The 22,002-nt window shown below is 43.6% G+C and overlaps 1 protein-coding gene across 1 annotated transcript in view; it reads right to left on the bottom strand.

Moving 5' to 3' along the window:
* The window catches only part of TMIGD1 (transmembrane and immunoglobulin domain containing 1), a 66,540-nt gene that overhangs the window by 42,915 nt on the left and 1,623 nt on the right, over positions 1-22,002 (bottom strand). The gene's annotated exons all lie outside the window — the stretch shown is intronic.

Genomic DNA, 22,002 nt, shown 5'->3' with positions numbered 1-22,002 from the left:
TAAAAGAGATTTCAGAGAGCTCTCTTGCCCCTTTGGCCATGTGAGGACACAGAGAGATGACCATCTATGAACCAGAACGTGAGATCTCATCAAACATTAAATCTGCTGGTGCCTTGACCTTGGACTTTGTAGCCTCCAGAACCATGAGAAACAAATTTCTGATGTTTATGAGCTACCCAGTCTATGACAATTTGTTGTGGAAGCCTGAACTAAGACATCTTACATCTACATAGACTTTTGCAGTTATAGAAATTGTATACATTAATAAGAGACAAGAGAAATCTACTATATAAATACATTTAGTGTCCCTGAGGTAGTACATGCATGCTCAGTCACTCAGTCATGTACAATTATTTGTGACCCCATGGACTGGACCCCAACAGGCGTCTTTGTTGGTGGGATTTCCCAGGCAAGAATACTGGAGTGGGTTGCCATTTTCTTCTCCAGGGGTTCTTCCTGACCCAGGGAATGAAGCCAAGTCTCCTGCATTGGCTGGCGTGTTCTTGACCACTGAGCCACCCGGGAAGCCCATAAATCCCTGAAGTAGAGAGCCCAGAAAGTGGAGAATAAAGTGTTCAAAGGAAAAAAAGTATACTTTGCTGAAATGAAGAGCAGAATCTACAAATTTAAAGGATACACTCTGTTGTAGGAAAAATTAGCACAGATGCACAGAAACGTAACATCAGATCAGATCAGATCAGATCAGTCGCTCAGTCGTGTCCGACTCTTTGAGACCCAATGAATCGCAGCACGCCAGGCCTCCCTGTCCATCACCAACTCCTGGAGTTCACTCAGACTCACGTCCATCAAGTCGGTGATGCCATCCAACCATCTCATCCTCTGTCGTCCCCTTCTCCTCTTGCCCCCAATCCCTCCCAGCATCAGAGTCTTTTCCAATGAGTCAACTCTTCGCATGAGGTGGCCAAAGTACTGGAGTTTCAGCTTTAGCATCATTCCTTCCAAAGAAATCCCAGGGCTGATCTCCTTCAGAATGGACTGGTTGGATCTCCTTGCAGTCCAAGGGACTCTCAAGAGTCTTCTCCAACACCACAGTTCAAAAGCATCAACTCTTCAGTGCTCAGCCTTCTTCACAGTCTAACTCTCACATCCATACATGACCACAGGAAAAACCATAGCCTTGACTAGACGGACCTTTGTTGGTAAAGTAATGTCTCTGCTTTTGAATATTCTATCTAGATTGGTCATAACTTTCCTTCCAAGGAGTAAGCGTCTTTTAATTTCATGGCTGCAGTCACCGTCTGCAGTGATTTTGGAGCCCAGAAAAATAAAGTCTGACACTGTTTCCCCATCTATTTCCCATGAAGTGATGGGACCGCATGTTGTAATCTTTGTTTTCTGAATGTTGAGCTTTAAGCCAACTTTTTCACTCTCCACTTTCGCTTTCATCAAGAGGCTTTTGAGTTCCTCTTCACTTTCTGCCATAAGGGTGGTGTCATCTGCATATCTGAGGTTTTTGATATTTCTCCCGGCAATCTTGATTCCAGCTTATGTTTCTTCCAGTCCAGCATTTCTCATGATGTACTCTGCATAGAAGTTCAATAGACAGGGTGACAATATATAGCCTTGATGAACTCCTTTTCCTATTTGGAACCAGTCTGTTGTTCCACGTCCAGTTCTAAGTGTTGCTTTCTGACCTGCATACAAATTTCTCAAGAGACAGATCAGGTGGTCCGTATTCCCATCTCTTTCAGAATGTTCCACAGTTTACTGTGATCCATACAGTCAAAGGCTTTGGCATAGTCAATAAAGCAGAAATAGATGTTTTTCTGGAACTCTCTTGCTTTTTCCATGATCCAGCGGATGTTGGCAATTTGATCTCTCGTTCCTCTGCCTTTTCTAAAACCAGCTTGAACATCAGGAAGTTCACGGTTCACATATTGCTGAAGCCTGGCTTGGAGAATTTTGAGCATTACTTTACTAGCGTGTGAGATGACTGCAATTGTGTGGTAGTTTGAGCATCCTTTGGCATTGCCTTTCTTTGGGATTGAAATGAAAACTGACCTTTTCCAGTCCTGTGGCTACTGCTGAGTTTTGCAAATTTGCTGGCATATTGAGTGCAGCACTTTCATAGCATCATCTTTCAGGATTTGGAATAGCTCAACTGGAATTCCATCACCTCCACTAGCTTTGTTCATTGTGATGCTTTCTAAGGCCCACTTGACTTCACATTCCAGGATGTCTGGCTCTAGGTCAGTGATCACACCATTGTGATTATCTGGGTCGTGAAGATCTTTTTTGTACAGTTCTTCTGTGTATTCTTGCCACCTCTTCTTAATATCATCTGCTTCTGTTAGGTCCATACCGTTTCTGTCCTTTATCGAGCCCATCTTTGCATGAAGTGTTCCTTTGGTATCTCTGATTTTCTTGAAGACATCTCTAGTCTTTCCCATTCTGTTGTTTTCCTCTATTTCTTTGCATTGATCGCTGAGGAAGGCTTTCTTATCTCTTCTTGCTATTCTTTGGAACTCTGCATTCAGATGCTTATATCTTTCCTTTTCTCCTTTGCTTTTCGCTTCTCTTCTTTTCACAGGTATTTGTAAGGCTTCCCCAGACAGCCATTTTGCTTTTTTGCATTTCTTTTCCATGGGGATGGTCTTGATCCCTGTCTCCTGTACAATGTCATGAACCTCATTCCATAGTTCATCAGGCACTCTATCTATCAGATTTAGGCCCTTAAATCTATTTCTCACTTCCACTGTATAATCATAAGGGATTTGATTTAGGTCATACCTGAATGGTCTAGTGGTTTCCCTACTTTCTTCAATTTAAGTCTGAATGGCCACATACAATGACTAAATTCATGAAAGTGAATAATCCTTCATATATCTAGGCAAAAAACATGAGTCACTTGTAACAGGAAGAGGTAAATCTGGGTTCAGACTTATTCACAGCAATGACCCATGTTAGAAGATGTTAGAGCAATATTTATAAAGTTCTAAGGAAAAATGTAGGTGATCCAAGAATTTTATACCTGATCAAAATTCCGTGTATGAAGGCAGCCAACAAACAGTTTCAAATACGCAAAGGCCTGGCTCAGGTAAGGCACACGCAAATACTTGAAAACAATTCTTTTCTTGGTTGTTCTTTATTTATTTTTGCCTATGCTGAGTTGTGGCAGGCGAGGGCCACTCTCTGCTTGTGGCACATGGGCTCTAGAGTGTGGACTCAGTAGTTGCGGTGCACAGGCTTAGTTGCCCCATGGCCTGTGGGATCTTATAGTTGCCAGACCAGGGCGCGAACCCCTGTCCCCTGCACTGGCAGGCAGGTTCTTAACCACTGGACCACCAGGGAAGTCCCATTCACTACTTCCCAGAAAAGCTACCTAATGAAGAAATCCAGCCAATTAAGACATTTCGCAGTGAAAAACCAGGGAACGGGGAAAATAGGATATAACAAGACTAGTCATGAAGTCGAATCTATGTACATTTAAAAATAAGGCAAAAGAACTGCAGGCATCGCAAAATACGACCTACGTGTTTCAACAAGGAAGAAAAGCAAAGGGAGAAGGACATCCACGCAGTGGGGTGGCTCAGTATGGAGTCTCAGAGCCGGGTGGAGCAAGGAGAGCGTTCCCTCAGGGGAACAACTCAGCACAGGGTTGGGTGTCCATCCGAATCTAAGCAGGGTGCCTGTGCTGGAGTGCAAGGAGCTGGAGCCTGAGCGAGGGACGAAGGGCGTCCACATGGAGCGGTGACGGTGGTGGTGGTGAAGGCTCAGTGCAGGGTTTAGACTCTGAGCCAGATGAGGAAAATGTCCATGCACGGGGTGACCTAGTGAGGGTATCAGAGCCCAAATAGGGTGGAGGAGGGCCTCCCTAGGGGTGCACAGACTGGCATAGGTTGTGAGACTGGCATCCTGTGAGAGCAGGGTGAGGAGGAATCCCCAATGGAGGGACATAAAAGCTTTTATTATGACTTTTCTGAAAGTAGGTTCTTAGTTTTTTAAATGTGCTTTAACACATCAGATTTTTTTTCCCCCCTGATATTGCAGCTACTTACCTGGGAGCAAACAACACAGAAAATAGATTTAAAGTCTTATTACTGAATGTCTACAAACAGTGGGATTAACATATTAGATCACATGACACTGATTCCTTTCTTGACTTCAGTTCAATTCAGTTCAGTCACTCAGTCATGTCCAACTCTTTGAGACCCCATGAATCGCACCACGCCAGGCCTTCCTGTCCATCACCAACTCCTGGAGTTCACTCAGATTCACGTCCATCGAGTCGGTGATGCCATCCAGCCATCTCATCCTCTGTCGTCCCCTTCTCCTCTTGCCCCCAATCCCTCCCAGCATCAGTCTTTTCCAATGAGTCAACTCTTCGCATGAGGTGGCCAAAGTATTGGAATTTCAGCCTCAGCATCAGTACTTCCAATGAACACCCAGGGTTGGTCTCCTTTAGAATGGACTGGTTGGATCTCCTTGCAGTCCAAGGGACTCTCAAGAGTCTTCTCCAACACCACAGTTCAAAAGCATCAATTCTTCAGTGCTCAACTTTCTTCACAGTCCAACTCTCACATCCATACATGACCACTGGAAAAACCATAGCCTTGACTAGATGGACCTTTGTTGGTAAAGTAATGTCTCTGCTTTTGAATATGCTATCTAGGTTGGTCATAACTTTCCTTCCAAGGAGTAAGCGTCTTTTAATTTCATGGCTGCAGTCACCATCTGCAGTGATTTTGGAGCCCCCCAAAATAAAGTCTGTCACTGTTTCCACTGTTTCCCCATCTATTTCCCATGAAGTGATGGGACCAGGTGCCATGATCTTAGTTTTCTGAATGTTGAGCTTTAAGCCAACTTTTTCACTCTCCTCTTTCACTTTCATCAAGAGGCTTTTTAGCTCCTCTTCACTATGTTTCTTGCCTTAGCAACACATAAATAATTCTTGGTGTATCAATAAGGAATTTGTTGTGCTAATTTAAGAATAAAATATTTTAACGCTACTTAAAGACTGTAAACTTAGTAGGCTGCATGCTGCTGCTGCTGCTAAGTTGCTTCAGTCGTGTCCAACTCTGTGTGACCCCATAGACGTGTCTGACTCTGTGCGACCCCATAGACAGCAGCCCACCAGGCTCCCCCGTCCCTGGGATTCTCCAGGCAAGAATACTGGAGTGGGTTGCCATTTCCTCCTCCAATGCATGAAAGTGAAAAGTGAAAGTGAAGTCGCTCAGTCGTGTCCGACTCTTAGCGACCTCATGGACTGCAGCCTACCAGGCTCCTCCGTCCATGGGATTTTCCAGGCAAGAGTACTGGAGTGGGGTGTCATTGCCTTCTCCGAGTAGGCTGCATATAGACCCTGAAAATTCCTGGACCACCTCACTTTGCAGTGCTCTGTTCACCTCTCTCCTAAATAGCCCCATGAAGCTCAGTCAGCATTCAGGGTTTTCTGGGACACCACCCACTGCAAAGTTTGAGCTTTGGAACCAGTTCTGAATTTCCCTGTGGTTTCACACTTACTGCATTTTCTTCTCACCTTGCCACTACCCACGCAGACTCAGCCTTCTTGGCTGTATCAACTTTGGGTTGCTTCACTTCCTGGCTTCGGGGAAGCTACAGCTGTAAGAGCTTTCACAGGCTAAGCAGGTGACCTATATAAGGCACACAAATTAGAGCGGAGATGCAGAAAAGCCACAAGGGCACTTTCTGATGATGTTGGGATGTGAAGAATCTTGCACCCCCATCTCTCACTGTCGGCCTCTGTTGAGGTCTCTCTGATCTCCCATCATTCACAAACTGTCTTGGAGATATTTTGGGGGTGATACTGTCTTCACATGAATGAAAACTTGTGTTCAGGACACAAGAAGTGCCATTCAGGATCAGAATAATGGTTCAGTGGGCTCGGGGTTTTTATTATGGCTTTCAGTGCTATCAAGCTCCATCAGCAGCAGTTCCAATCTCTGGCCTCTAAACTGGTGCTGATATGAGAAGATTTTAAAAAATTAATCTGTGATGAAATAAAACAAGTAAGAAAAACGTGGGAGAACATGTCCAGATGTTTTGGGGGAAAGAACTGTTTATCCTGAGACTACGTCCTTAAGTTTTGGGGTTTGTTTTCATTTGTTTTTGGTTGCACTGGATCTTAGCTGAGGCACAAGGGCTTTCTCTAGTTGCCCTTAGGCATGTGGGGTCTTAGTTCCCTGACTGTGGATTCAACCTGTGTCCCCTTGCATTGGAAGACGGATTCTCAACCACTGGACCACCAGCTAAGTCCCCTTACATTTTTCTTTATAGTTTCAGAAATATCCCTCCTTTTGTGAAATCAGGTGATAGTAAATGGTGGGTTGTTTGTTGTTTTTCCTGTGTGTCTTGTTCGGAAAAATAAAAAGGAGACGATCATAGTCTCTGTGCAACTTTTTTCAATACTCTCTTTTTTAAAAAATTGTACTGAGATACACATAACTTGAAATTTACCATCTGAATAATTTTTAAGTATACAGAACAGTGGTATCAAGTACAGTCACAATGTTGTACGACCGTGACCAACATCCGTCTCTGGAACTCTTTGTCTTGCTTTACCCATTAAACTCTAACTCCCATTCCCCCCTCCCCTTCCCAGCCCCTGGCTGCTGTCATTTACTTCTGCCTCTATGAATTTGCGGAGAAGGCAACAGCACCCCACTCTAGTACCCTTGCCTGGAAAATCCCATGGATGGAGGAGCCTGGTGGGCTGCAGTCCATGGGGTCGCTAAGAGTTGGACACGACTGAGCGACTTCACTTTCACTCTTCACTTTCATGCAGTGGAGAAGGAAATGGCAACCCACTCCAGTGTTCTTGCCTGAAGAATCCCAGGGATGGGGGAGCCTGGTGGGCTGCTGTCTATGGGGTCGCACAGAGTCAGACATGACTGAAGCAACTTAGCAGCTATAAATTTGACTACTCTAGGTACCTCATGTGGGTGAAATCATACAGTACCTGTCTTTTTGTGACTGGCTTCTTTCACTTAGCATAATGTCCTCAAAGTTCATCTGTGGTGTAGCGAGTGTCAGACTTTCCTTCCTTTTGAGAGCTGAATAATGTTCCATTGTATGTAAACATCACTTTTGTTTATCCGTTCTTCTGTCAGTGGATATTTGTATTATTTCCACCTTTTGGCTATTGTAAATAATGCTATAAATACGGGTGTACAATATTCTTTTTTAAATTGATGTATGATTTACATAAAATGTACAGACTTTAATGATGTTTGATGAGCTTTGACAAACATATTGATCAATATGCTGCTGCTGCTGCTGCTAAGTCACTTCAGTCGTGTCCGACTCTGTGCAATCCCATAGACGGCAGCCCACTAGGCTCCTCTGTCCCTGGGATTCTCCAGGCAAGAACACTGGAGCTGGTTGCCATTTCCTTCTCCAATGCATGAAAGTGAAAAGTGAAAGTGAAGTCGCTCAGTCGTGCCTGACTCTTAAGCGACCCCATGGACTGCAGCCCACCAGGCTCCTCTGTCCATGGGAGTTTCCAGGCAAGAGTACTGGACTGGGGTGCCATTGCTTTCTCCGATTGATCAATATAGCTGCCACCATATAGAACATTTCTATGACCTCAGAAAGTTCACCAGTGTCTCCTCCCAAACAAACTCCTCCCACTCTCCTGATCTTTATCACCATAATCAATTAGTTTTGCCTGTTCCAGAACTTAATAAAAATGGAATCATACAGTATGTATTGTTTTGTGTGACATCTTTTGCTCAATAGAAAGTTTTTTGAGATTGAGCCACATTATCATAACTCATTACCTTTCATTGCTAAGTGTTATGCCATTGTATAAATATATACAATTTGTTTATCCATTCTCATTCGGGTTGCTTCCAGTTGGGAGCTATCATGAATAAAACTGCTAAGAACATTCTTGTATATCTTTTTGTGGACATATGTTTTCATTTCTCTTAGGTAAAGGCCTAGAAATGGAATCTCTCTCATGGGAGAGTTGTATGTGTAACTATTAGAAAATGCCAAAGTTTTCCTAAGTGTTTTATTTTGTTTTAAGTTTACCATTTTACCCCTTGGCCCTCAGCAATGTCTGAGAGTCCCAGTTTTTCCACATTTTCACCATTTGGTATTGCCAAATAAAATTATTTTAACAGAGAACAGACTTATGGACACCTGCAAGGGAAGGACCTGCTGATGCTGCTGAATCACTTTAGTCATGTCCGACTCTGTGCGACCCCAGAGACGGCAGCCCGCCAGGCTCCCCTGTTCCTGGGATTCTGCAGGGGAAGGAGAGGGTGGGATAAGTTGAAAGAGTAGCACTGACGTATTACACTACCATATGTTAAACAGACAGCTAGTGGGAAGCTGCTATATAACACAGGGAGCCCAGACCAGAGCTGGGTGGGATGGGGGTGGGGAGTGGGAGGGCGGCTCAAGAGGGAAGGGATATATGTATATTTATAACTGATTCACATTGTTGTATACCAGAAACCAATGCAACACTGAAAAGCAATTATCCTCCAATTTAAAATAAATTTTTAAAAAACCTACCCTGACTTGGCAGTTATACCAGCTTTTCCTCCCTCACACGATACAACTGATGCAAAAAAGAGAAAATTAAAAAAAAAATTTTTTTTTAACCATTCTAATTGATGTATGGTAGTGATAGGGGCAGAATGAAGGGACAAAATAGGTGATTAAATAGTTAATCTCATTAGGGGGATTGTAAGTAAAAACATATGGAGAGACCCTGAAAGTTAATGATTACTCAAGAAAGCAGGTTTGCTTAACCACAAAACCAAGCAGGCTTGCTTAGCAACAAAATCATGCAACGGAAGCGTGAGACATGCCCCCAAATAATAAAATGATGCTTACATAAGACTTACATCCTGCCCAGTGAGCCCCAGGAGTTAGTACCCCCAAAACATGTTCTTTGGCCCCTAAGACATGTTCTTTGCACAATACCCCCCGAACAATAAAACAATAGTAGAAAATACGGCCTACAACCTGCCCAATGGTGTTATTAAGTTAATGACCCCCAAAATAGGCTCTGTGCCCACAAAAAATCAATCATTTATGGGAAGGTAACTTTTCAAAATCAAAGACCCTCATTTTACTGAGACCGACAAATATTTTTCCAAAGTGCTACGACAGTCCTGGCCAGACCATATGGGGAGGGACAAGTAAACTTCCCTGCCCTACCTAGGGGAGGAGCTGATGATGGAAGCGTGATGTCTACTCAAGAAAGACAAAGTTCTTCTCCCCCTCCCCATTTTTCCTTTGATTATAAAACTGTAGCCCATGAAGTTCTCAGTGCACAGCATTTCTCACTCACCTTCTTGTGAGCCTCACAAGCATTCTACTCTAATAAAGCATTTACTTCTTACCTACCACTTTGTCCTTGGTGAATTCTCTGCACTGAAACATAAAGGACTATGATACCAGAGCTCTTTATTTTCTTGGGCTCCAAAATCTCTAGATGGTGACTGCAGCCATGAAATTAAAAGATGCTTGCTCCTTGGAAAAAAAGCTATGACCAACCTAGACAGCATATTAAAAAGCAGAGACATTACTTTGCTGAGAAGATCCATCTAGTCAAAGCTATAGTTTTTCCAGTAGTCATGTATGGATGTGAGAGTTGGACCATAAAGAAAGCTGAGTGCCGAAGAATTGATGCTTTTGAACTGTGATATTGAAGACTCTTGAAAGTCCCTTTAGACAACAAGATCAAACCAGTTAATCCTAAGGGAAATCAGTCCTGAATATTCATTGGAAGGACTGATGCTGAAGCTCCAACACTTTGACCATCTGATGTGAAGAATTGACTCATTGGAAAAGACCCTGATTCTGGGAAAGATTGAAGGCAGAAGGAGAAGCGGACAACAGAGGACAAGATGGCTGGATGGCATCACTGACTTGATGGACATGAGTTTGAGCAAGCTGTGGGAGTTGGTGATGGACAGGGAGGCCTGGTGTGCTGCAGTCCATGGGATTGCAAAGAGTCGGACATGACTGAGTGACTGAATGGAACAGACCAGAGCTCTTCAGAGCCCCTCTGAAATGACACCAATCCGTTTCAGTAGTACCTGTGCAACCTAACTTCCTTCAGGAATATTCTACCAGATGGCTTTGCTAGGACAGGATTCTTTAGATAAAAGTTAAAGAAACACCACTTAAACCAGTTTAAGCGGGAAGCAGAAAGTATTGCCTCCTGCAAGCAAACGATGGATGGAGAGGTGGAGCTGCCCTCGGGAGTGACTGGTTCTCTTCAGATCACTCTCTGGCACATCTTCTCTCTGCCTCTCTTTGCGTGTTGGCTTCATTTTTGAAATTCCATTGTCCCTGTGAAATCAGAACTTTGTCTTCAAGCAAGTCTAGGCTTCCATCCACATAGCCTTCCAACTGAGCAGAGAAGAAAGCCCTTTCCCCTTAGTTGCAGTTAGAGAACTCTGATGATCCTGGTTTGGGATTCATGCCATCCCTGAACCAATCACCATATTTATGGTGGAGATCTATCTGGGTTGTGTGCCTGCTCTAGGGCTGGAGATTGGAGAAACTGTGATTGGGCCACCCTGCCATAGGTATGTTTGGAATGGGGAAGGACAGTTTCCAGAGGAGCAGAGTACCTTTTGAGACAGATAAAACAATAAATGGCTATATATAGATGCCTGACTTTTAAGGAAAATCTATATTTCCATGAAATACAAATGTCTTGGAACACTCATTCTTCAATTCACTGAAACTACAAATCAGTGATATAGCCCAGACACTTAAAAAGTTTTTTTAATTGAAGTATAGTTGATTTACAATGTTGTATTAGTTTCAGAGGTATAGTTAGTGGTTCAGGTATATATACATACATAGGTATATTCTTTTTCGTATTCTTTTCCATGATGACTTATTACAGGATATTGAATCTAGTTTCCCGTGCTATACAGAAGGACCTTGCTGTTTGTGTATTTTATACGTAGTAGTTTGTATCTGGTAATTCCAAATTCCTGGTTTATCCCACCCTGCCCCTTTTCCGCTATGGTAACCATTACTTTGTTTTCTATGTCTGTGAATCTGTTTGTTTTGTAAATAAGTTCATTTGTATCATATTTTAGATTCCAGATACAAGTGATATCATATGGTATTTGTTGTTCTCTTTCTGACTTATGTCTCTTAGTATAATCTCTAGGTTCACCTATGTTGCTGCAAATGCATTATTTCATTCTTTTTTATGGCTAAGTAGTAGTACACTGTATACACACACACACACACACACACACACACCACTTTTCTTTATCCACTTGTCTGTTGATGGACATTTATGTTGCTTCCATGTCTTGGCTACTATGTAATTAGTAACATTACTAAGTAATGCTGCTATGAACATTGGAGTGCATGTATTTTTTTGAATTAGAGTTTTCTCTGGATGTATGCTCAGGAGTGGAGCCCAGGCACATCTAATCTCACTCAATTTGTTGTACCTCTCAGCCATGGGCATATCTAACCATCCGTGAACCAATTCTATTTAGGTTTTGGCTTCAGTACAGTTCAGTTCAGTCACTCAGTCGTGTCTGACTCTTTGTGACCCCATGGACTGCAGCACGTCAGGCTTCCCTGTCCAACACCAACTCCTGGAGTTTACTCAAACTCATGTCCGTTGAGTTGGTGATGCCATCAAACCATCTCATCCTCTGTCATCCCCTTCTCCTCCTACCTTCAATCTTTCCCAGCATCAGGGTTTTTTCCAATGAGTTAGTTCTTCACATCAGGTGGGCAAAGTAGTGGAGTTTGACTTTCAGCATCAGTCCTTCCAATGAATATTCAGGACTGATTTCCTTTAGGATGGACTGATTTGATCTCCTTGCTGTCCAAGGGACTCTTAAAAGTCTTCTCTAATACCACAGTTCAAAAGCATCAGTTCTTCGGTGCTCAGCTTTCCTTATAGTCCAACTCTCATATCCATACATGACTACTGGAAAAACCATAGCTTTGACTAGATGGACCTTTGTTGGCAAAGGTCATCTGCTTTTTAATATGCTGTCTAGGTTGGTCATAACTTTTCTTCCAAGGAGCAAGCATCTTTTAATTTCATGGCTTATATGTCCTTTTAGGCAAACTTAGGAACTGGGAGAGAAGTGCTACTTAAGCAACATTCTGTTGTGCTCGGTAGCCAAAATCCCATCTGGGGAATTTCCCAGGTGGTCCGATGGCTAGAACTCCACGTTACCACTGCAGGGGGCCCGGGTTCAGTCCCTGGTCAGGGAACTAGATCCCACAGGCCTCAACTAAGAATTTGCATGCTGCAATGAAGATTGAAGATCCTGCATTCTGCAAGTAAGACCTGGCACAGCCAAATAAATAAATAAACATTAAAAAAAAAATTCCTTTCCCTGTTGCCAAATTATCCTCCTTCTACTCATTAACAACCATTGAAGTTACCAGAAATTGGGAGAGAGAAAAGCTGCCACGGGAGTGAGAAAGGCAAATATCATCCTTCCTCTTAAGAGCTTTTTAAGGGTTGGGAAGGTGCCCACAGCTAGGGCACCCCTTAAGGCACCAGCAAAGCAGGAACATCAGAATGAGAGAAACATTCATCTTTCCTGTCATCTGAATTTTGTAATCCTTAAATCCAGAAGGAAGCTATTTTGATTCTAGAACATATGCAAGGTTTGTATCATTTTGAAAAATAAAATTTGAATTTGAATTTTATTTTGGGAATGGGAAACCATAATTTCTTTAGTTCTTGAGGCTCTTCTTACTCTGGCCTGAATTGTGTTTTCCTTACTTCTATGTCCAGAGCTTGGATTTGGATCTGGCATAGAGACAGTGCTTAGTCAAGTTCTATTGGATGGATTAATAAATGGATGGAAGACCCACAGAGTAGAATGAAATGCTAGAAAAGCTTTGGGAGTGGGTGTACAGCTGCATTGGGAAGCAGCATTAGAGAACCTGCTGGAACATCTGCTCTGGTGCCCCCAGAGATTTGCTATAATTTCCATCTGTTCTGTCTTGTCTTTGGTTGCATTGGTTCGACCTGGTTTTTGAATTATTTTGTGTGTTTGTTTGTTTTGGTCCTGCTGTGCAACATGCAGGACTTTAGTTCCCCAACCAGGGATTGGAAGCATGCAGTGTTAACCACTGGACCGCCAGGGTAGTCCCCATTTCAACTTGTTTTTATCTGACTTCGTTGTTCTTTCCTTTCTGTGTAAAGTGTTTCCCTTCTCTATTGAGCAAATGAGCTAGTGATTGCTTCTTATGAGGATCATTTTGCAAACCCACTGCTCTATCCTGTGTCCCTGGCACTCGGGGTCTCCTGGGGAGCCTTGGCTTTTGTGTGGGCTTGCAGCATTTCAGCAGCGGCCTTCTCCTTGTCACTGATATCCTTCTCTTGCCCTGTTTCCACCCAGACCTATAACAGAGAGAGGACTGCAAATTGTTCCCATAAATAGTATCAGTCTCTTCACCTTCTGGAGCTTTGTCTTGTACTTTTGAGATACAGTCCAGCTGGCTGGGTGTGAATGTGCTTTGTTTGTGCCAATTCAGTCTCGGCAAGTATTTTCATCAAAATTGCTGACTGCCAGAGCATCCCTGGTAACTGAATATTTTTCTGGCTGGGAGGTGTGAGTTGTGCTCTGGGGCCTTTATGCAAGAGCTCACAGTCTCAGTTTATTGCTGTTTATATTGGAGGATGTCTTTGGATCTGGGCAGACCTGACTACATCTGGGCAAGAGAGTGCTTAGTCCCATTTTAATTTGTTTTTAGACTCTAGGACTAGCTTTGGACAGAACTAGAAAACAAGTATAAGGATTTCCCCGGTGATCCAGTGGTGAAGAATCTGTCAACCAATGCAGGGAACATGTGCTGGGTCCCTGGTCCACAGCTAAGCCTATGCGCTGCAAATACTGAAGCCCCCTGTACTCTAGAGACCATGCTCTTCAACCAGAGACGCCAATGAGAAGCCGACACACTTCAGCTAGAGAATAGCCCCTGCTCTCTGCAACTAGAGAAACCTCATGCTCAGCAATGAAGATCCAGTGCAGCCAGTAAACAAATGATTTTTTTAAAAAAAAGAAAATAAGGTGTAACCCAAATAAAACTAAGCTATCCTCAGCCCTATCTCAGCACTGTCACATCCAAAGGAATTCAAGTGGAACTCCCATAAAACACCTGAGAAGTAAAGCATGGTAAGTCTTTACAGAAGTTATCTTTAAGGTGCGTCTCTCTTAAAGTCTCACATTTCTCAAGACCTTCCTCCAACTTCTTATCTTTATGAAATTCCTCCTTCCTCATGCATGCTCTTTATTACTCTCCCCACTCTTATGGAAGGCAGAGTGCTAGTTTTTTTAATTGAGATAAAACTCACATAAGATAAAATTAACTATTTTAAAGTGTACAGTCCAGAGGCATTTAGTACATTCATAATATTGTGCAACCATCAGCTTTATCTAGTTTCACAATATTTTCACTGCCCAAAAGGAATCCCTGTGCCCATCAAGTACCTCCCATTCCCCCTTGCACTTGTATTTTCAAAATTGGGGTTGACACATATCAACTGCCACGTGCAAAATAGATAGTTAATGGGAAACTGCTGTAGAGCACAGGGAGATCAGCTTGGCGCTCTGTGATGATCTACGGGGTGGGATGTGGGGGTGGGAGGGGATATATCTATACATACAGCTGATTCACTTCCTTGTACAGCAGAAACCAACACAACATTGTAAAGCAGCTATATGTATGGCAACACACACACAAACACACACACAGCCTCCCTGGGTGATTTTAAAGGGTAAGTGGTGTTGAGATTCATCAGTTTGATACAATCTAGTCCCTCTGGGAACTTCCCCTACTGACATCCCCACTCTACCCTGTAGGCTAAGCAGTCAAGCCAAAGAAATGTGGCGGCAAGTTCTGTTTTTAGCCCCAGTCCATGGCAACCCTATTCCTCCCCTTTCAGCATTTTTCTCTCTCTCTCCTGTCCCTTCCACCTGTATGCCATTCTCGTGGGTCCATACCCTCAAGCAGCTATTACACAAAATCCATCCTGGTGTCAGCTGACAAAACTCTGAAGATCCCTGGTGTGTTTGCCTTTAAATTGAGGATTTAGCCTTTTAGACACAGAGGAACCTCTGTCTAGGGGTACCCTTTAGGTACTATTCAGATGGGAGAGAAAAGGACTGTTTCAGAAATGAATGAGTCTTTCTCAGTTTCTCTGTTACCTATAAAAGAGGCGGCTACTAAAACAACTATGGGGCTTAAAATTGGAAGATAGTGCGGTTAGTCTTCCCTGCTGGCTCATTTTATAAATGCTTAAACATTTGTTAAGGGCTTATTAAGTGGCACAGTGATAAAAGATCAGCCTGCCAATGCAGGAACTGTGGGTTCAAGCCCTGGGTTGAGAAGATCCCCTGAAGAAGGAAATGGCAACCCACTCCAGTCCTCTTGCCTGGGAAATCCCATAGACAGAGGAGCCTGGTAGGCTACAGTCCATGGGGTCGCAAAGAATCAGACACAACTTAGAGACCAAACAAATAATCCTAGGTGCGTGTGTGTGTGTGCTCAGTCACTCAGTCGTGTCCAACTCTGCAACCACATGGACTGCTAGGTACAAGATACTTAATCTCTCAGAGCCTATATTCTTATCTGAAAAATGAGGATGATGATACTGACCTCAAAGGATTGTACTAATATTTCAATAAATTGCAGCCTCAGAAACTGATTCTGATTGAAAACTGGTTTATTGGAAAGATATTGGCTGACTCACAGAATTGCTAGAAGAGTTTGAAAATCAGAAAGTGAAAGTGTTAGTTGCTCAATCATGTCTGATTCTTTGCGACCCCTTGGACTGTATAGCCCACCAGGCTCTTCTGCCCATGGAATTCTCCAGGCAAGAATACTGGAGTAGGTTGCCATTCCCTTCTCCAGGGGATCTTCTCGACCCAGGATTGAACCCAGGTCTCCTGCATTGCAGGCAGATTCTTTTCCATCTGAGCTGCCAGGGAAGCCCAGGGACAATGCCCCAAAGTGAGTGGCAGAACTTGGGGAAGTGCTGCCACTGTCACTGATACCAACCATTGCAGCTTGTCTCCCCCACTGCCTGCCCCCACCACTGGCGCTGAGAGCTGGATGGATGCTCTGTTTCCTGTGTCACCCCAGAGATTGTATGTTGCCGCCACCCTTACCCATCACAGCTACATCCACAGTCTCTGTGTCTTTGCATCGTTGTTGTTTAGTGGCTAAGTCCTGTCTGTCTCTTTTGCAACCCCATGGACTGTAGCCTGCCAGGCTCCTCTGTTCACGGGATTTCCCAGGCAAGAATATTGGAGTGGGAAATTGCCATTTTCTTCTCCAGGGGATCTTCCTGACCCAAGGATCAAACCCACATCTCCTGCAGTGCAGGTGGATTCTTTACGACTAAACTGCCAGGGAAGCCTGGCTCCCAATTCAAAGCCTGTCACAGGTTCATCTGCTTGGCCAAACTGAGGCCCATTTTCCAGAAGGCATTTTCAGACCCTGCCTTCCACCGAGACCCCAAAGGTGGAGGGTTCTCCAAATGAGGGGGAAGGGTTTCAGATGCTGGACAGTCAAAAATAAGGACAGATATTCCTTTTCTAAATTAAGAGGATTAGTGAGACAAACTGCCTATTGTAAACACTAAAGCCCTGTACAGGGATTAGTTACCGGCACTTTGTACATAGTTACTTATTTCGCTGTTACAGCACTTCCTCTTCCTTATCCCTTTTTTCTTCCTTCACATGCCTCCACCCCCATCCCAGGACAGTGCCTGCAGATGTACTTCATAATGTTGAATAAATAAAACCTGCTGCTGCTTAGGTTTGGTTGGTGAAACAGTTTGGTATTGACTGGCCATAGTATTGGTTCAGACCTAGACATGTGACCTCAAGTGATCAGCAAAACTGATTGCACAAGGGCATCCTCTGTTGCTGAGTATGAATAAGAAGGGGGGGGCTTCCTGGGTGGCTCAGCAATAAAGAATCCACTTGCAATGCAGGAGGCGTGGGTTCAGTCCTTGGGCTGGGAAGATCCCCTGGAGAAGGAAATGCAACCCACTCCAATATTCTCATCTGGAGAATCCCATGGACTTCCACCCAGAGGAGCCTGGTGGGCTGAGGTTCATGGACTCACAGAGTCAGACACGACTGAAGTGACTAAGCACAGCATGTGAATAAGAAAGCATGTGGCTTTCGGAGCTTCTGGCAGCCCTCTTGGGACCACAAAGAGAATCAGAATAAAGTGAACATTGTATTATAGAATGCAAGGGTCAAGGACAAAAAGAAAGCAGGTGGTTGGTGACCATTTAGCCACAGGATAAAGCTATGCCTGAATCCAGACTTCTTCTTTGGACTTCTCAGTTACATGAGCCAATACATTCCATTTATTATTCAAACTAGAATGAGTCAGGTTTTCTGATATGTACAACTGAAAGTAACTGATACCTGCTTCCCTCCCTCTCTACCTCATGAGAATAGAACTGCTGTCCATTTGGTGCTGGCAAATAGAGAGGGTTTTTTTTGAAATACAGATGAAAATCATTATTATGGCCTCATGTTTGGGCAGCAGCCTATCTATGCCCTAGAATCAGGCCTGACTAAGATAGAAGGGGCTGACCTAACCAAGGGCAATTTTTCAAAGTGATTTCAATAAACATCTTTCATTTCTCTTTGGCCTGGAAAGATAAGGACTCTGAGGAAGTAAGAGCAAATGTTATAGAAATGAAAACAAACCAACAAAACAAGCCAACAAACCCCTCTGTCCCATATCCCATTAGCAGGTCCTGATGACATGTTAAAACACTGCTGGTCCCCATGGTCAATGGCTGAAAACTATTACTCTCCATTTCTCTCTCCCACCCCTTGTGATGAATATTTCACATCTTTCTCTCTTTCCTCAAACCTCCAACAGCTATTATAACATCCTTACCCTCAACTGATGGCTGCAACATCCCATTTCATTTAGAAAATAAAGGCAATCAGCAGAGAATATCTACCAGCTCCCAACATGTCATCTACTCCCTTAATTGTACTTACACTCACACATTCTGCCTTTCCATTTGTGAATACAGCTGAAGTGTCTGTTGTTGTTTAGTCACTAAGTCATGTCCAGCTCTTTTGCAACCCCATGGAATGTAGCCTGCCAGGCTCCTCTATTCATGGGATTTCCCAGGCAAGAATACTGGAGTGGGTTGCCTTTTTCTTCTCCAGGGGATCTTTCTGGACCAGGGGTTGAACCCGAATCTCCTGCATTGGAGGGCGGATTGTTTACCATTAAGCCACCAGGGAAGTGTCTGTGTTCCTACCTAAGACCAAGCCTCTGCTGGTGTATTTGATCCTATGCCCTTCCTTGCCTTGGATACTGACAAGGCCATTTACCTGGTCACTTTCACTAGCCTGTGAAGTTGTCTTTTACTTCTTCCCTTTTACCCAAGTAGTTGCTAAATCTTGTCAATCCAATAACCCAAACATCATTCTAACATATCTTCTCCTTTCTATCCTCTCTAATATTGCCAGAATCAGTTCTTGTCTAGAGGGCAACTGCTTTTAAGTCTGCCCCACACAGCCCCTGGAATTCTCTTGCTGAAACATGGATATGATCCATACCACTCTCTTCATAAACAATTCTTTAAGTTTTTCACTTGCTGTGGAATAAAGCAAAACTCCTTTGGCATATTTGAAGCCTTTCATCATCTGGCACCATTCTTCTTTCATAGCTATGGCTCCTGCTGCTCCTCCCAACACACCTTATATTCCGGTCACCATTACCCTCTGTTCTCACTGGTCCCTCTGCCTTGACTGCTCTATTCTCCATTTTCTTCCCTGTTTGAGAATTCTTATTAAACACACACATATACAAAATGATGATTTCTGAAAGCCTGTTATATGCCAAGTACCAAGAATTACATTAAACATTATATCTGTACTACCTCACTTAGTTCTCAGAAAAATGAAATAACTTCCCCAAGTTAAAACAGCTAGAAAATGGTTGATCTAGAATTTGAACTCAGTTCATGAACTCAGTATTGATGAAGTTTTCTCTGATGCCTCATCACAATTAGTTGCTTTCTCCTCTGGGTTCCAATAGTGGGGTTTTTCCATTTTAGTTTCATTTTGTCTTGTTTCAGTTCACTCCACAGAAGCAGTCTTATTATTGAGTAAACACACAGACTCCGGAGCCAGACTCCCTGCGTTTGAGTCCTGGATCTGTGGTTTGCTTGTGCCTCAGTGTATCTATCTTTGAAACAGGAGAGTTAATAGTACCTACCTCTGGATTGTTGTGAGGATTAAATGCATCAACGGATGAAAAGGTTTAGTGCAGCGGCTGTTACATAGCGCTGGCCCCATGGATGCATCAGGTCTGCCTGTGTTCTCTCTCTCTCTAGACTCTGGCCTTCTAGCAGAGAACAATCCTTTATTTATCCCCCAATCCTCTGTCACCCATAGAGCAGACCTTTAGCTAGATGGATGCTCCATAACCATTTGTCAAATTGAACTTGTCAGTTTGTGGGTGTTTCTGCCAGACCATGTGACATTTACAAGTTCATAATCTATGTTGTGTTTCGATTACCTATGAGTCTTTTAGAAAAAGTCACTACTGAAGACCATCAGGCCATCTAACAAGCTCTGCTTTGTTTTTCAAAAGCCAGGTCATTACCACTCAGCTTCTGTGAACTGGAAATTTTTTCCCAAGTTCCTTCACTTGTGAAGCCAGGACTTTCCTTGTGGGAAGGAGAAAAGGGACACCTGTCATACGTTAGGATTTCTCAGGGGCAGCTGGAGTTATTTAGTTGGAGGCTTCCCCTCCAGTGAGCAGTGACCGGGTCAGGAGCTTTGGGTTTCACTTCGAACCACCAGCACAGAATACCTGCTTAGGATGGAGGCTCCAGACCAGAAAGAGGTTGCAATTGCAAGGCGGGAGGCCCGGGGATTCTCGGGAGGGCGCTGGCTCAAGTTACACCACATTATTTCACAGCCCTCACACGTTTATTTACTGCCTCCCTAGGTGAGGCTGCAGGAGTGAGTTGGCAGGAAGAGGCTTCTAAGGAGAGTGAAAATGGTAGAAAAGGAAATATTTGATTAGAGGTTAACATGCCCCCTGGGGCCGCTTTGATTTGGATTATTGTAAAAGTGCACAGAGTAATGATTAAGTACTCCCTGGGGTAGGGGGGGTAGGTGGTCTCTGTACAGAGTTGGGGCTTTGCTTCTGATGAGTTGCAGCTGGTGTGTAAGAGGCACATGAAACCAAATGGGCATGAAGGAGAAGAGATGCTCACAGGACCACAGTGACTGTGCTAAATTCATCACCCTCACCTAAGCCTGGGCCTTCTCCTATCCTCTTCTTCAGTGAAAGCTCGCAAGTTGCTTTGGCCGTAACTTGAAGTCATCCTACAGCTTCTCTTTCTCTCTGTCACCTTCTCTTTCCTGTCTACGTTCTCTCCTAAAGGTCTTTCAAATCCATTTCCTCCTTTCCATTTCCACTGGCACTGTCCTCAAGGGTTCACCTCGTCATGTCTTTTTGGATTATATCTTCTTTACAGGTTTCTCGGCCTCAAGTCTTAGGCCTTCCACTTCATTCTCCACTGTTACTGTTCTTTTTTTTTTTTTTAAGGGGCTCTTTATTCTTGCCTGGAGAATTCCATGGACAGAGGACCCTGGTGGGCTACAGTCCATGGGGTCGCAAAGAGTCAGACATGACTGAGCAACTAACACCTTCACTTTATTTTTTATTAATTTATTTTTGGCTGCGCTGGGTCCTCGTCCTGGCACATGGGCTTAGCTACCCTGTAGGGTGTGGGATCTTAGTTCCCTGATCAGGGATCATACTTGCGTCCTTTGTGTTGGAAGGCAGATTCTTAACCACTGGACTGCCAGGGAAGTCCTGGGATTTTTCTAAACTAGCTTAACATCTGTCAGTGGCTCTCCATGGTCTTATGGATCAAGTGCTCCCCAGAGCCCAGCTTGTGAAGCTCTTTGAGTTCTGATTCTGCTTCTCTGGTTTGTGTCCTCCATACCCGTGAGCTCCTTCACAATCCTGACCTGTATGCAGTTCCTAGGATGTGCAGTATTTGCTTTTAAGCTTTCAGTGTTTGCTCCTCCTTCTGCCCAGAATACCTACCCACTTCCTCTCCTAATTTCTCTCCTCCTGTGCTCCTACCTCCTTGGGTTGAATGAAGTTTCCTACAAGCCTTAGAAAGCATCACTATGATCAAAGCTAGTGGAGGTGATGGAATTCCAGTTGAGCTATTCCAAATCCTGAAAGATGATGCTGTGAAAGTGCTGCACTCAATATGCCAGCAAATTTGGAAAACTCAGCAGTGGCCACAGGACTGGAAAAGGTCAGTTTGCATTCCAATCCCAAAGAAAGGCAATGCCAAAGAATGCTCAAACTACCACACAATTGCACTCATCTCACATGCTAGTAAAGTAATGCTCAAAATTCTCCAAGCCAGGCTTCAGCAATGAGCGACTTCCCTTTCACTTGTCATTCACATTAGGGTTCAATCATAGTTCAAGGAAGGAGCCTGGAAACGCCTGGCTTTGAAAGAAGGAACTACAACAGTTATTGCAATTATGTTCTTTGATGGGTAAAATTTCACACTTGATAAAAGAATTAGGAGGTTTTGTGCTTCTTCAAGCTAAAGTGATTTAAGCCTACTTTAAAGACCAGTTTAAAGGCCTCTTCTCTAGATGATAACATTATATTTGCCAGCTTTAAGCCATTTTGGAATTATACTCACCAAGCGTTTCCAGAAATGTCATACCTGCTGCTTTTGAAATGTCACTCGAAGGCCACAGTTAAACAAGTAACTCGCTCAGGAGAAGTGTGAAAGGTGGGCAAGTGAACCATGAAATGAATTCCGCCTACAGGGCTGAGACCAGCCCACACTGGAACCTGTGGCAGTGAAATAAACTGGGGTAACACCAAGGAAATAAATTCATCAACACAAAGAGAGCCTACTACATAGATTTTCACTAGACATAAAGGAGACATCTTCTTTCAACATAATGACTAAAAACTGGAAAAGATGTAGTGAACCCTCTGCCA

Source organism: Bos mutus, chromosome 19, assembly GCF_027580195.1.
Source record: "Bos mutus isolate GX-2022 chromosome 19, NWIPB_WYAK_1.1, whole genome shotgun sequence".
Taxonomy (NCBI): Eukaryota; Metazoa; Chordata; class Mammalia; order Artiodactyla; family Bovidae; genus Bos; species Bos mutus.
The sequence above is the reverse complement of the archived record's forward strand: the minus strand, read 5'-3'. Positions and strand labels throughout refer to the sequence as shown.